The following is a 13,625-nucleotide window of genomic DNA, read 5'->3' as shown; positions in this document are numbered from 1 at the left end:
AAAAAAAAAATTAAACATTAAACATTAAAAAAACCCGTAGGCTATCCGCAACGTAGCCTGCTACCATACGGCAGCAGTCGCTACCTTACAGTAGCATTGTTACTGTAGGTAGCAGTCGCTACCTTACAGTAGCATTGTTACCGTAGGTAGCAGTTGCTACCTTGGAGTAGCGTTGCTGCCTTACGGTAGCAGCTGCTACCGTGGGTAGCATCTGCTGCCATGGGGTAGTAGGCTCTGCCTCCCCCAATAAAAATTAACTTGTGACTTTATAAAAAAAAAACCTTTGCCATAGCCTAAACAGAATTTCAATTGCATTTGTCAATTAAATTTAATTTATGATTAAATTTAATACCAAAAGTAAATTAAATTAATCTACAACTAAATACACAGAGGTAAATAAAATAAACAACTATATTAAGATTTACAAAGATAATCTAAAATCTCTGGCTCAACCTCTGAGACAAAACAGAGAAGAGAAAAAACTCAAATACAGACCATATCATTCGAAACAAAACCAAAATAGCTAGAAAACTAATTATTCTGGCAACCCAATTTTTCTCCCCAAAATTGAAAACTTTCATGCACAAGGAATTTTGGCAAAATTTTGCCAGCATAACTTTCAAATTTCACAAATTTTAATCTACAATAAACAAGGAAATAAATTATTTTCATAAACCAAAAATATAACCAGAATAGATTTTAGCCAAGAACATGAAATGAAAAGGAATGGTCTGGAGTTGCATTTTATTTTTAAAACCAAATGGACTAAAATCTTCAATAACTTCATAACCAATACTGCACGCATTTAATCATATATTTTTTTTAATTTTTTATTTTAAACAAACAGCATTCAGAAGAAGGGAAGAAATAAATGGATTTTCTTAAAACAACAAGAAGAGGTTGTTCAACCTGTAGAGCTTTCCAGTAAGAAATTTGTTGGAGAGCTTCTATCCTGCAACAAGCTTCCAACCTGAAATCAGAACCTCCTTCCCAAACAATCTCCAAAATATTGGCCTTCTCCAAGAACATGCATTTCAGAAATCTCAAAACAATTTCTTTCACACACAACCGCCTTCTTCCCGTGAACCCCTGGAATGAAAAATAAAGATTTTATTTAACCTAAACTATTTAGGTTTCCCCCAAAACTATTTTCCTCTCCCCAAAATAATAATAATCCCCTTTCCAAACTAAAAATCATTTCAATTTATTTTCTAATTTTCCAAAAAGGCAAGTAAAAATGCATTATTCTAAAAACAACACTTTCCCTTTTCTTTTATTCTTTTCTCATGCCCAATTAAATAACTTTCTAAAAACAATATTTAGGAAAATAATTTAACTTATTTTATTTATTTCCAATTTATTTTTAAAAAAGTCTATAGTACAATAAATACATTTAATTTAATTTATTTACCCCTAATGTTTAATAAAATTATATTTCTAAAATCATGAAATTTGCAAACTAATAAAGGAAGGAAATTTTATTTTTTAAATCTAGAGAATAATAAATGCAACTAATTTATTTTCTACTAAATTTAAATAATATTATATTTCTAATGTAATGCAATTTGCAACTAAATTTAATCACTTCCCTTAATTAATTAAATTCATAATCACTAAAGCATTATGATTCATAATTTAAATATGCTAACTATAAAGTGACATCATGAACTCAAATAATTAAATCACATCTACTAGGGCACACAAATTGAGAACACCCAAACAAGGACTATGAAAAAAAGTCAGACCAACCAACTCAACGGCTGAACAAAACAGAAGGAACAACTAACTAACAACACTCACAGAGTGTAACTGAGGTATGATTAGGGTCAACCACTATCTCCTCCACTCCCATCGAACAAGTAAGGCACGCTTAGACTTGTGGAGCCAAGTGGAGACAATACCCCGTACCTACCCAGTACTTGTACCTGCAATGACCTACATCATCAAGCCACATATGCATATATACAAATATAGAATACACGACACGCACACCGATGAAGGAGAATCACGATGTTCCCTGTCTCACCGGAGTGAGTGAAGGAAAATCTTCCCCTCCCATCGAATACACTTGCAGACACGCAACATATAATTACACATTGCATAGATAAAGTAAAGTGTCAGTACATAACACTAATCTATAAGGTACCACAAATCACAAGTACTGAAATACTGTAAATAAATTATGCATCTCCTATCTAGATAAAACATGAAATAATGTCATATGAGTCTGAATAACACATAATGGTAATGTATCCACTGAAAGTAAACAATAGTAAAATATGAGTCTAATAAGTTCAACCGAGGAGGGGTACTACATTGTTGAACCCAAGGTAGGACTGAGAGGGGGTGAATCAGTCCAAAACAAAAATTAAATGCAACATATAAATTGTAGACACCTAAAAATGTCTCATTGATCATGTACTAATTATTCCTCTAATTGATTAAATAATTTTTTAATTTTTTAATTAAGTTAATTAGTCATATTCTTCTAATTTCATATTTCCTCACCATCTTACTAATTATTCTATTTCCTATTCTATCATCATTTAATCATTTTAACCATTTTCTAAATATTAATTAAATATTTATTATTTAATTAATTATGGTTAATTCCCCAATTTAAATAATCTTTATTATTTAAATAAATCAATTCTCGATTTCTATCTCAATCCTATCATCATCTAATTATTCAACCCTCTTCTAAATATTAATTAAATATTTATTATTTAATTAATTATGATATAATCTTTTAAATTAAATAGCCTTTATTATTTAATTAAATTCCATTTCTAAATAATTAAATAGTTTCTTTAAATTATTTAATTAACTAATTATTTCTTTTAATTTCATTAATTAAATTTCATTTCTACATAATTAAATAGTTTCTTTAAATTATTTAATTAACTAATTAATTCTTCCATTTCCAAATCCCCAAATTCTAATTTCATTTAATTTCATATTCTTCTAATTTCTTCCAAATTCAAATACATGTGCATGATTTCAAAAACCAAATTGAAAATCAAAGCCAAGTTCTAAATATATTCAAATACTAAATTGAATTTAAATAAATTCAATTATTTGAATAAATTTCATGCAAAGATTAAATTGAAAATCTAAGTTAAAGTGCAAGCACATGCTAAATTAATTAATTCAATCATATATCTCTCTAGTCTCTATTTTCATCTTCTAGTTCTCTTTGTCATCTTCTTTATTTCTTCCAATCATTCGTTTTCTTCTTTCAGTTAGCTTTTTCTCAATCAGTTGACTCAATTAATCTATTCAAACTATTTTGTTTCATCTCCAAGTCAGCAGTTCAACTATCAATTTTTATTTGAGCTCACTCGAGTTCCACCTCTTGATCAATTTGTTCCACCTTTCAATCAATCTTCTCCAAAAATCTATAAATTGAGCATTCAATCCTGGACATTTTAATTGAATCACGAACTTTGAATCTTTGTGTCACTTGCAGGTTACCAACGCAATATCTAAGAGCCATCATACCACAAAGAAGAGAAGAGCAATGGAAGCTATATGCGATCTTGGAATAGGGAGTTTCATTGAATGATTTTAATTCCTATTTGTTTGATATTGCATTATTTCATTATCTGTTTGTTAGAATTATTTCATTAGATAGGGATTCATGATTTCCTTTGTTTCTAATGAATACTTGTTTTTAAGATGAATTTTGCATGCACACATTTTGGTGAACCCGATGTGAAACACAACTAATTTACCTTATGTGTTCTCTGTGTAATTTTTGCAGGTCGTATGCATTTTTGCATTATTTTTTATAGATTTTGCACGGATTTTGAGAACATATTTTTCATCACACAATCACACTTACATCTTCATGCAATCACATAGACAGTGCTATGCATTCGACCCCTCGGGGTCACGCATTCGATCTGAGAGGATCACGCAATCGCCCTTTCCAAATCACGCAATCGCCCTTTTCAGATCATGCATTCGCAAGGAAAATTGTTGTTTGATTGTCTTTATTTTCATATCCTTTATGTTCTTTGATCTCTTTAATTCTTTCTATTTATTGAGTTAATTTGGAAACAGGTTACTTCTATTGCATGATTTTATTATAACAGTTTATGGTACAAATGGTACAATTCCGGATTTCAGGTGCAAGAAGGACAAAGGAACAAAGAAGACAGACCAAACGCTATCAAAGGGTTCTCCAAGCAGAAAAGAAGATACAAGATTCGGAAGATCAACTAGCCTTTGATAGATATAATAGCTTAGTTATTTCTTATCAAGTTAAATATGATCTAATCAATATTGAATGGATGATGAGAGATTTGGCTAGGGCCTCACAATTGGTTTTATAGATTTCTGATCGGGTTTAGATTTATTTTATTTTTTATTTTTTTGTCTGCCTGTCTGTCACGCAATCGCCCTATTAGTATTACGCAATCAATCTGTTATCGTCACGCATTCAAGCTGTCAGGATTACGCATACATTATGTTATGTTCATGCATTAGATCTGTCATCATCACGCAAACACGTAGGTATTGTCACGCATTTGCTTCTGTCAAATTTTGATTGTTTGTCTTCTGTTGATTTGATTTTACTACTAATCTTTTGTTTACAGCCTATGGGGGATTTATAGAAAGGATCGAATTAGTATTAGATCAATTGCATGCATAATCTCACACTTCATCTTTTCGTGCTTAAAATCAACAACAATTAAAATGGACATGCATGCATAATCTCACACTTCGTTGTTTGGTGCTTAAAATTAACATTGGCTAAAATTGACATGCATGTATCTCACACTTTGTCTTTTGGGGCTTAAAATCAACAAATGGTTAAAATTGGCATGCATGCCTTCATATTTCAATTTGGTGTTTAAAATGGACATGCACATGCGTATTCAACACTTCAATTTGGGCTATAAAATGAACTTGAATCAGCCTGCATTAGATTAAATCATATTTCTTTTTCTTAAGGTAAAGAATTTTTATCATGTTTGGGGTGGACCTACTATTGCATTAACTAACTTTCCACCCACCTTTGGGGTCTTGGGAGAAAGGAAGGAGGTGACAACGACATCCAATTTTATTTTATTCCACGTAGTGAGGGGTATCTTTGACTGGGGATTTCATCACCTCGCGGAGGTACTTCGAATTGGGATGCATTGGGGATATCATCTCTCCCAGCATACTCTCGAGCGAGTTTTTCGAGCCGCTATATAAATATACTGGTCAGGCGGCTAGAGTGTTGAGTGAATTCGACATATGTGGGGGTCTTTCCTGCACCGATAAGCTCAACTAAAGTCTTAAGTGGCTTTCTCTAAGAATCCCTCATTGGATCGGGACCCCTCGAAACCTTATACTACAAACCAATTTAGTTGCCCAAAATCCTACATTCAGTGATTCCGAGAGTGCGAATTGTACCCCATAGATACCCCTCATGTACCTTACATTATGAGACAGATATCCCTCGGTGATAAGATCTTCAGATCTTCGGGGTAAGAGAGACTGGCATCCCCGAGAAGTGTGTGTTGTGGAGTGGAGCCAGTGCTGTCAGACTCTTTATCTGTCTGTCTTGTTTCGGTATTTTGCTGTGGGGGCCTCATTGAATGGTGTCCACTTTCCAGCCTAATATTGTATTCTGTGCTTTTTTATGTATCGTTGTGTCGGACCAGTATTGAGTCAGTCCTTTGGGCTATTTCAGGCCCTATCCTACATATCTCTGAATTTTCTGAGATTGTTTGAAAAACCAGTTCAATCAGCTATATTTACCTCCAAACAATTGTTCTTGGACTTGGAAAACCACAAAACTTGTCCTACACACAGAATTACTGAAAACAAAGTCCATTTTTGAAACCCAAAACTCAAAGTTTTACACACTTGTGACCCTAGGAAGTCCTTGTATAGTCCTCACTTGTGTCCTCATTATCATCCTAAGTCCTTGCATAGTCCTCACTTACATTCTTACTATCGTCATAATTCCTTGCATATCCCTCTTTCACGTCTTCATTATCGTCATAAGTCCTTGCATAGTCCTCATTATCATCCTCATATACGTCCTTCTCTAGACCTCATATACGTTTGTCTTAGTTCATCATCATTTGCATAATCATCCTAGAAAGTCATACCCCAAATGTCCAAAACACTATCGGAGGATCAGTCAAACTCAACCTCAACTCAAACAAGTTGGTCAAGTTCAATCAAACATTGTCACATTCAGAGAAATGGAGAAAATATCTTACATGTTGTGATCCTAGGTCCAAACCAAACAAGCAAACATCATGGATCGAAATTATACATTTCGTAGGGAAGGTGGAGGATTCATCCCTTCAATTCCTATTCCATCATCATCCATAGAAATATTAGCTCAACAAATCAAAACTTTGCAACAACAAGTGACAGACATGGCTAGTCCTGACAACCATAGGGGCTGGTTAGAAAACATGATGAAAGAAGTAATAACCACGAGGAGATCAGTATCAGACCAACCTTTTTCTTCTTGTGAGACCATTCAAACATGTCAACCTTCATTCTTCAATAAAATCGTTCCTACCTCAGTTCAACCAACATTAGAGTCACGTAAACCTTCTTTTTTCTTTCAACACACTATATCAGCCATACCAATCATATCAACCCAAAAATAAAACCCCCTTCAACCAAAGTCCAAATCAAAATTCATTCAACCAAAATCAAACATCTTTCACCCAAAATCATACTCCTTTCAACCAAAATAAAATGTCTTTCACCCAAAATCATACTCCTTTCAACCAAAATCAAATCCCTTTCAACCAAATCCCAAATCAACCATGTCTATCCACCATTTCATCATCCCCTGAAGTCACACAAGACCAATCCATGCCATCTCTATCTAATAACACAACCTCCCAATGGCTATCCATCGTACAAATCCAATCTAATTCAAGTCATGATTCATAGGATCTTATTCAAAATACTCCCTCATCAAGTCAAAATGTTGAAACCTTCCAAAAATCTCCCGTGCATATCCAAAATCCTTCCCCGTGTCAAGAGGATGATCCAAAATCAAAATAAATGAGTCCTAAAACAAATAAAGATCAAGAACAAAGACTTCCATCCTACCCAATTTTTTATCAAGATCCTACTGACCAATAATCTTATGATGACCCCCTCGCTCTTTTCTATTCCATTCATAATCACACCCTTCCATATCAATAACAAAGTGTCATTCCAAGCCCCATCCAACATCCACCTCCTAAACAAGATCAAGACATCCCTTCCATCCTCCCTAATAATCCCTTTACAAACCGAGATCAAATCATACCTTTACCTTCATGTCCTAAACAAGATCCCATTATTTCTCCAAATCCTGATCAAGATCCCTCCATCCCTTCATCTCCATATCATAATCCTCCATGTTCTTCACAATATTCCCTCTCAAACAAACTTACCATTTCTCCTAGTGATCCCAATCCCTCTACACAAGTTGTTCATGAACCCCTTATCAATGAAATCACCAATCCAGATCATACTACACAGAGCAACTTGTCAACAATTGTATGTGTGCCATCATCAAATGCTAATGTAGGGACAAAAACAAGCATAACACCCGCTCATGTCACAACTTCAGAACTAGAATCAATTTGCCTCATACACCCACACTTGAAAGACCGGGGGCAAGAGAATCTACCACGGTTGGATTTCTTTGAAAATGATAACGCTATAGGTGAATTCAGGGGTTCTAGAGTTGGATTTCCCTCTGATGGTCCACAAAATCCAAAAACTAAAGAAATCAACATTGGAGATGTTGAATGTGTACACTTAGTTGAGTCCTTATATCCTATTGGAAAAGACATCTTTATCCAACTCTTCAAACAAATACCAATGAACTATCTACACAAAACTCTCTGACCCTATGAACAGCATGCACCTTAAACGATATTATACCTAAGGGTTGGGTTAGTTTAGGTTTTACTTTCCGCATTGCATATCATATTATTCAAAACACTACATTACATATAGTTTCTTTTTTTAAAATGCATCGCATTTGCAAAGTTTCTGCATTTTCATATAGCAGCACCAATAAAACAAGGCAACTGTCCAAGTTTATCATTCATTTGCATTCAAGAGAAACAAGGGTCATCTCCTTTCTTAGATATTCGGACATGAAGTCTTTGAGGTTCTAAGGTCATTCATTTTCAACATTACCCTGTGATGATGCTTTACTTATGGTTGGGTAGTGATTTCACTATTTGAGACTTGTTAACCCAAAATCTATCGATTGCTATATCTCAAACACAATAAATCTCTAATTCATTCTAGACACCTAGTTGATCATATGACTAGTGAAAAATCTAAAATTCTACTTCAACGTTGTTGTAATTGTCACACCCAAGTAGGTTTCATTACTTACAAGTCAAGGCAAGAAAATAAAAAAGAAAAAAAGCTATGCCAAATTCATCTCAAGGCAAAAGAGCAATGATATATAACTGAAATATCACGCATAAGAGTGCGCCAAAAAGCTTGACTATGGGAACATGCGAGTAAATCCATCAGGGCTATGAACGCCTACTAGCAATGGAGCAATATTTGAAAAATTACAGTCTATAACCTTGTCGGAGCTCTAAAAGCTTGCTGGCAGCAAGGCTCTATTTGAGATGCTTTTGAAGTTAGGATAATCCATGTAGCTAGTCATATAGGATACTAAGGATCTTTAGTGAACACAAGAGTAGGAATTAACTCATTTGCACACACAAGGGCAAAAGAAGATAAAAGTTTCAAGAACCAATGGAGAAGTTTTATATGTCTCCATTTGTAAATCCTAGTCGCTAAGTGTGTTGATTTGGATGTTCCAAATGACCTTAGGGATCGATTGAGTGCTTATCTATGAAATGTTTTGCACCTCCATTTCAATTGGTGTATTACAAATGCTAAAATAAACACAATCAACCTTCTTCGAATAGGAAATGCATCTTCATCATGCATATTGCATTAACATAGGTCATGTTGAAAATTCATTGTCTCCACATGCATTTTGCAGATCATCATGTCATACAGGTCTGCAAACTGGGGGCATAACTGAAAAAATCTTAAAAATCATAAAAAGTTCTTAAAAAATCCTAAAAATCATATAAAGTCCTAGAAAAATCGTAAAAAGTCCTGAAAAAATCCTAAAAATCGTATAAAGTCTTGAAAAAATCCTAAAAAAAAATATATAAAATCCTGAAAAATATCAAAAACATCCATATACGATCTTGAAAAAATACCAAAAACATCCATAGAATGTCCTGAAAAAATCAATCAAAAACATTCAAATATCGATCTACATAATCCAAAAACATCGAAAAAACTCTTGGAAAAGAACTAAAAATCAAAAATCAATCAATCAGAAAAACTTGCAATAAAATATCTCGCGAGAACAAATACCCTAGCAGATATCCAGCAAACTCTTCACATGAAGTCAACAAAGGATACAACTATCCAGTCAAACATCTGCAATCAACTGATCAAACTGTCTTATCAATCGTATCATATCCATATCAAGTGATCATTTTCTTGTCTTAAACAGAAGAGGATACACTCAAAATCAGACAGGTCAATCTTAAACGAGGTCCGCAACTTTCTGAGATCAGACATTATCAACCATCACATCAAGCAACTAAGAACGAAGGCACAAGATCAGTATAGCTGCTGAATTTTGTTCGGGTCAGTCTTTATCTTTTATCATTTGGCTACAGATTATGTTCCTATGCTACTCAGGGATGTCCACAAGTGACTAGAGGAGCCATGATGGGCATTATCTTTTTCTTTGTTTGTTTCTTGTCTGCTATGTGTTTGTTTCTTCAATGAGATGTCTTACATCTTTGTTCCTTATACCCTGATGTGCTAGGCTTCATTGTTCAATAATAAGGCTCAGTGATGAATATATATTGCACAATAAATAATGACACAGGTTCGTGAATCATTCATTCTCATTTCATCTCATTTGTTTATTGCTAGTTTGTTGATTCTTTTCTCATCATCTCTTTCTAAATCATTTTCTATCATCTAGCATTATTCTATTTCATTCTAAGGTTTATTCTCTCATATTCTATCTCAATATCATCTTCACATCACCTATCTCTATCTCTAATCAACTAACCATTCTTCTATCTTTTATCTCACATTCTTCTTTTTTTCGAGAGATCATTTATGTCTTTAATGCACAAACAATCTCTTGAGGGGGCATTACACCCTAAGTATCATCAGGGCATACTGGGGCATAATTTTTTGTTTTCTTTGAAACAATGTCGTTCTAACTTTGTCTCAAAGAGGGGCAAATGTAGACACCTAAAAATGTCTCATTGATCATGTATTAATTATTCCTCTAATTGATTAAATAATTCTTTAATTAATTTAATTAATCTTATTCTTCTAATTTCATATTTCCTCATCATCTTACTAATTATTCTATTTCATATTCTTTCATCATTTAATCATTTTAAACATTTTCTAAATATTTTTTATTAAGGAAAAACAGGTTTTAAGGGACCCGAAACCCTTTACAAGGTAGGTTTTGGAAGGACCTGCAACCCGAACCGAAAGATAAACTTGAAAGTTCACTCAAAGAAATAGGACACAAATGAGATACGACATGGCCAAACCAAGGATGGGGTACAACACAAAAAGGACCCCCAACAAGACCCAGCGAGTTGCAAGAGACCAGCAACCCCAACCCAACCAGGACGGATCAAGAGTTTGACCTACCCTTATGGAATCGAAGGGTCATATCAAAAGAGGACTGAGACGATTTAGATTTTTTACTTTTAACAGTAATCCATCCCTCCTCAACCCTAGCAGCAGCCTTTTGCCAAGAGGATGGATCCAGAATAGAGGACCTCCCATCACCAGGAGGAACAGAGCCAGCTTCTGGAGAGGCAAGGACAGCAGAAATCAAAGGATTAGACAAAGATCCAGCATCAGTCTAGGAAGCGGGAAGGTCATCCACCAAGGAAGAAGATCCAACAATCTTCAGACGATCATTTGGGATGCCACCGCAAGCATTTTAAAAGCCCCGAAACCTGCAAATCAGACATCCTTTAAATTAAATAATCTTTATTATTTAATTAATTTTCATTTCTAAATAATTAAATAGTTTCTTTAAATTATTTAATTAACTAATTAATTCTTCTAGTTACATGTGCATGATTTCAAAAACCAAATTTAAAATCAAAGTCAAGTTCTAAATATATTCAAATACTAAATTGAATTAAATTCAATTATTTGAATTAAAATCTCATTCAAAGATTAAATTCAAAATCTAAGTCAAAGTGCAAGCACATGCTAAATTAATTAATTAAATCATTATCTCTCCAATCTCTATTTCCATCTTTTAGTTAGCTTTTTCTAAACTAAGCTTTCTTTGTCATCCTCTTTATTTCCTCCAATCAATCTTTTTCTTCCTTCAGTTAGCTTTTTCTCAATCAGTTGACTCAATTAATCTATTCAATCTATTTTGTTTCACCTCTAAATCAACAGTTCAACTATCAATTTTCATTTGAGCTCACCTGAGTTCCACCTCTTGATCATTTTGTTCCACCTTTCAATCAATCTCATCCAAAAATCTATAAATTGAGCATTCAATCTCCATTTTCAATCCTCCTCCTCCTCAATCTTGGACAATTACTCTAAATCACGAACTTTGAATCTTTGTGTCACTTGCAGGTTACCAACGCAATATCTGAGAGCCATCATACCACAGAGAAGAGAAGAGTAATGGAAGTTATACGCAGTCACGGAATAGGGAGTTTTTAATTGATTTGATTTATAAACCCTGTTTTGATGTTATTGTGTTATTTCATTGTCTGTTTGTTAGAATTCTTTGATTAGATAGGGATTCATGATTTCCCTTTGTTTCTAATTGAATACTTGTTTTTAAGATGAATTTTACTTGCACACATAAACAATTAAACTTCAACACACATCCAACACATGAACACCAAGATTTTCTACATGGAAAACCCAAACAGGGAAAAACCACGATGAGAACTTTCCCACAAATTATATCCACTATGTATATCAGATTACAAAGGAAAGATCTAATTGCTCCAGACTTGCACACCAAGGCTAACTGCTCATGGGGCAAGATACAAAGAGGACTAGTAAAACCTGAAGTTAACTGTACTTAGGGCAAGATACAAAAATGATATAAAAAGAAGGATCTCCTGATCATGAAGTTGTCCTTGAAATCTACATCAACCGACCAACATCAACACACACAATTCTAATCTCAAATGCCAACACTCTATCTCAAATCTTTGTCACAGTCTTAGCACAACTTGCATATCATTCGAACACAACCCTTCTTCTTTTCTTTACTGAACCTCATTGATTATCCTTGCATCTATATTCATCACACTTTCAATCCTTGCCTCACTACACAACTCAATCATACACATCCTTATATACACAATAGATCGACAAAGCTTAAACTAAGTCAATCTGAATCAAAATACACTTTTCAAACCAAAAATACACACACTGATCCACTCTAGGAGAAAGAGGGTACCAAAACACAACTTCCAAAGATAAATTAACTAATCCACAATCACTAGAACATAACCAATAGCATATCCACACGCTACGCATCCATATAAGCACTTAACGGTCAACAATGTACTCTCTAATGCAAGTAACTCAAATCTAGATCTCCACACACTATGGTGATACCCATAACATATCAATCATGCTTCCACAAATCATATCCGGAGCTAAGGATAGGTCTAACATAGAATCTCACAACTAGCAACGATCAATGCTATAACACCCAAAGAATACAAAGATGTTTTTCAGACCAAAGAACCATCATATCCATGATACCAAAACTATATCCAATGAAGATAACAACAACACTCAATATCAGCAATAAATTCTAGACCCAAACACTTCCAAAACAACCAATAGAACAGCTGCAACATCAACAACACAACAAGATAACCCTACACCACAAACATTATGAACCAATCCAAAACAAGTTTGACATAAATGACAACCATAGCAACACATCAATGCATACTTCCAACAATATCCTTCTTTGTCATTGATGTCAACACTTGATGACACCTTCACCTCAAAGAATAATAATGCTGCTCAACTCCAAAAATATACATCACATTTCTGCACTAATATCTCTCCAAGCTTAGTCTTCAAACTACTAACTCAATCTCTTCTCCAAAGATCAAACTTTCTCAATCTCTCTCCCTTTTCCATCAAGTACAAAGGTCACAACAACACTAGGCACACCACTACGCCCCCTGAGAGAAGCCACAACATCAATCGAGGAAAAAGAAATAGGCATGAAAGCTCCCCCTGGAAAGATGCATCCCCAAAATGCACCTAGCTAGAGGAAGGAGGGGAAATGACCCCAATCTTATCCCGAAGAAACTCGAATGTATCCTTTTCCAATGACTTAGTGAAAATATCTACAACCTTCTCTTTCGTAGAAATGTATTCCAATTGAAATTTCTTCTCAGCAAATTTCTTCCTTAAATAATGATATCAAATTGAATTATGCTTTGTTCTTGAATACATAATTGGATTCTTCAAAATATTTATTACACTTGTATTGTCACACATAATAGGAGTTGCTTCATCATATGTTACCTTGGTATCCTTAAGAGTTTGTCTCA

The sequence above is a fragment of the Cryptomeria japonica genome, chromosome 1 (genome assembly GCF_030272615.1).
Source record: "Cryptomeria japonica chromosome 1, Sugi_1.0, whole genome shotgun sequence".
NCBI lineage: Eukaryota > Viridiplantae > Streptophyta > Pinopsida > Cupressales > Cupressaceae > Cryptomeria > Cryptomeria japonica.
The sequence above is the reverse complement of the archived record's forward strand: the minus strand, read 5'-3'. Positions refer to the sequence as shown.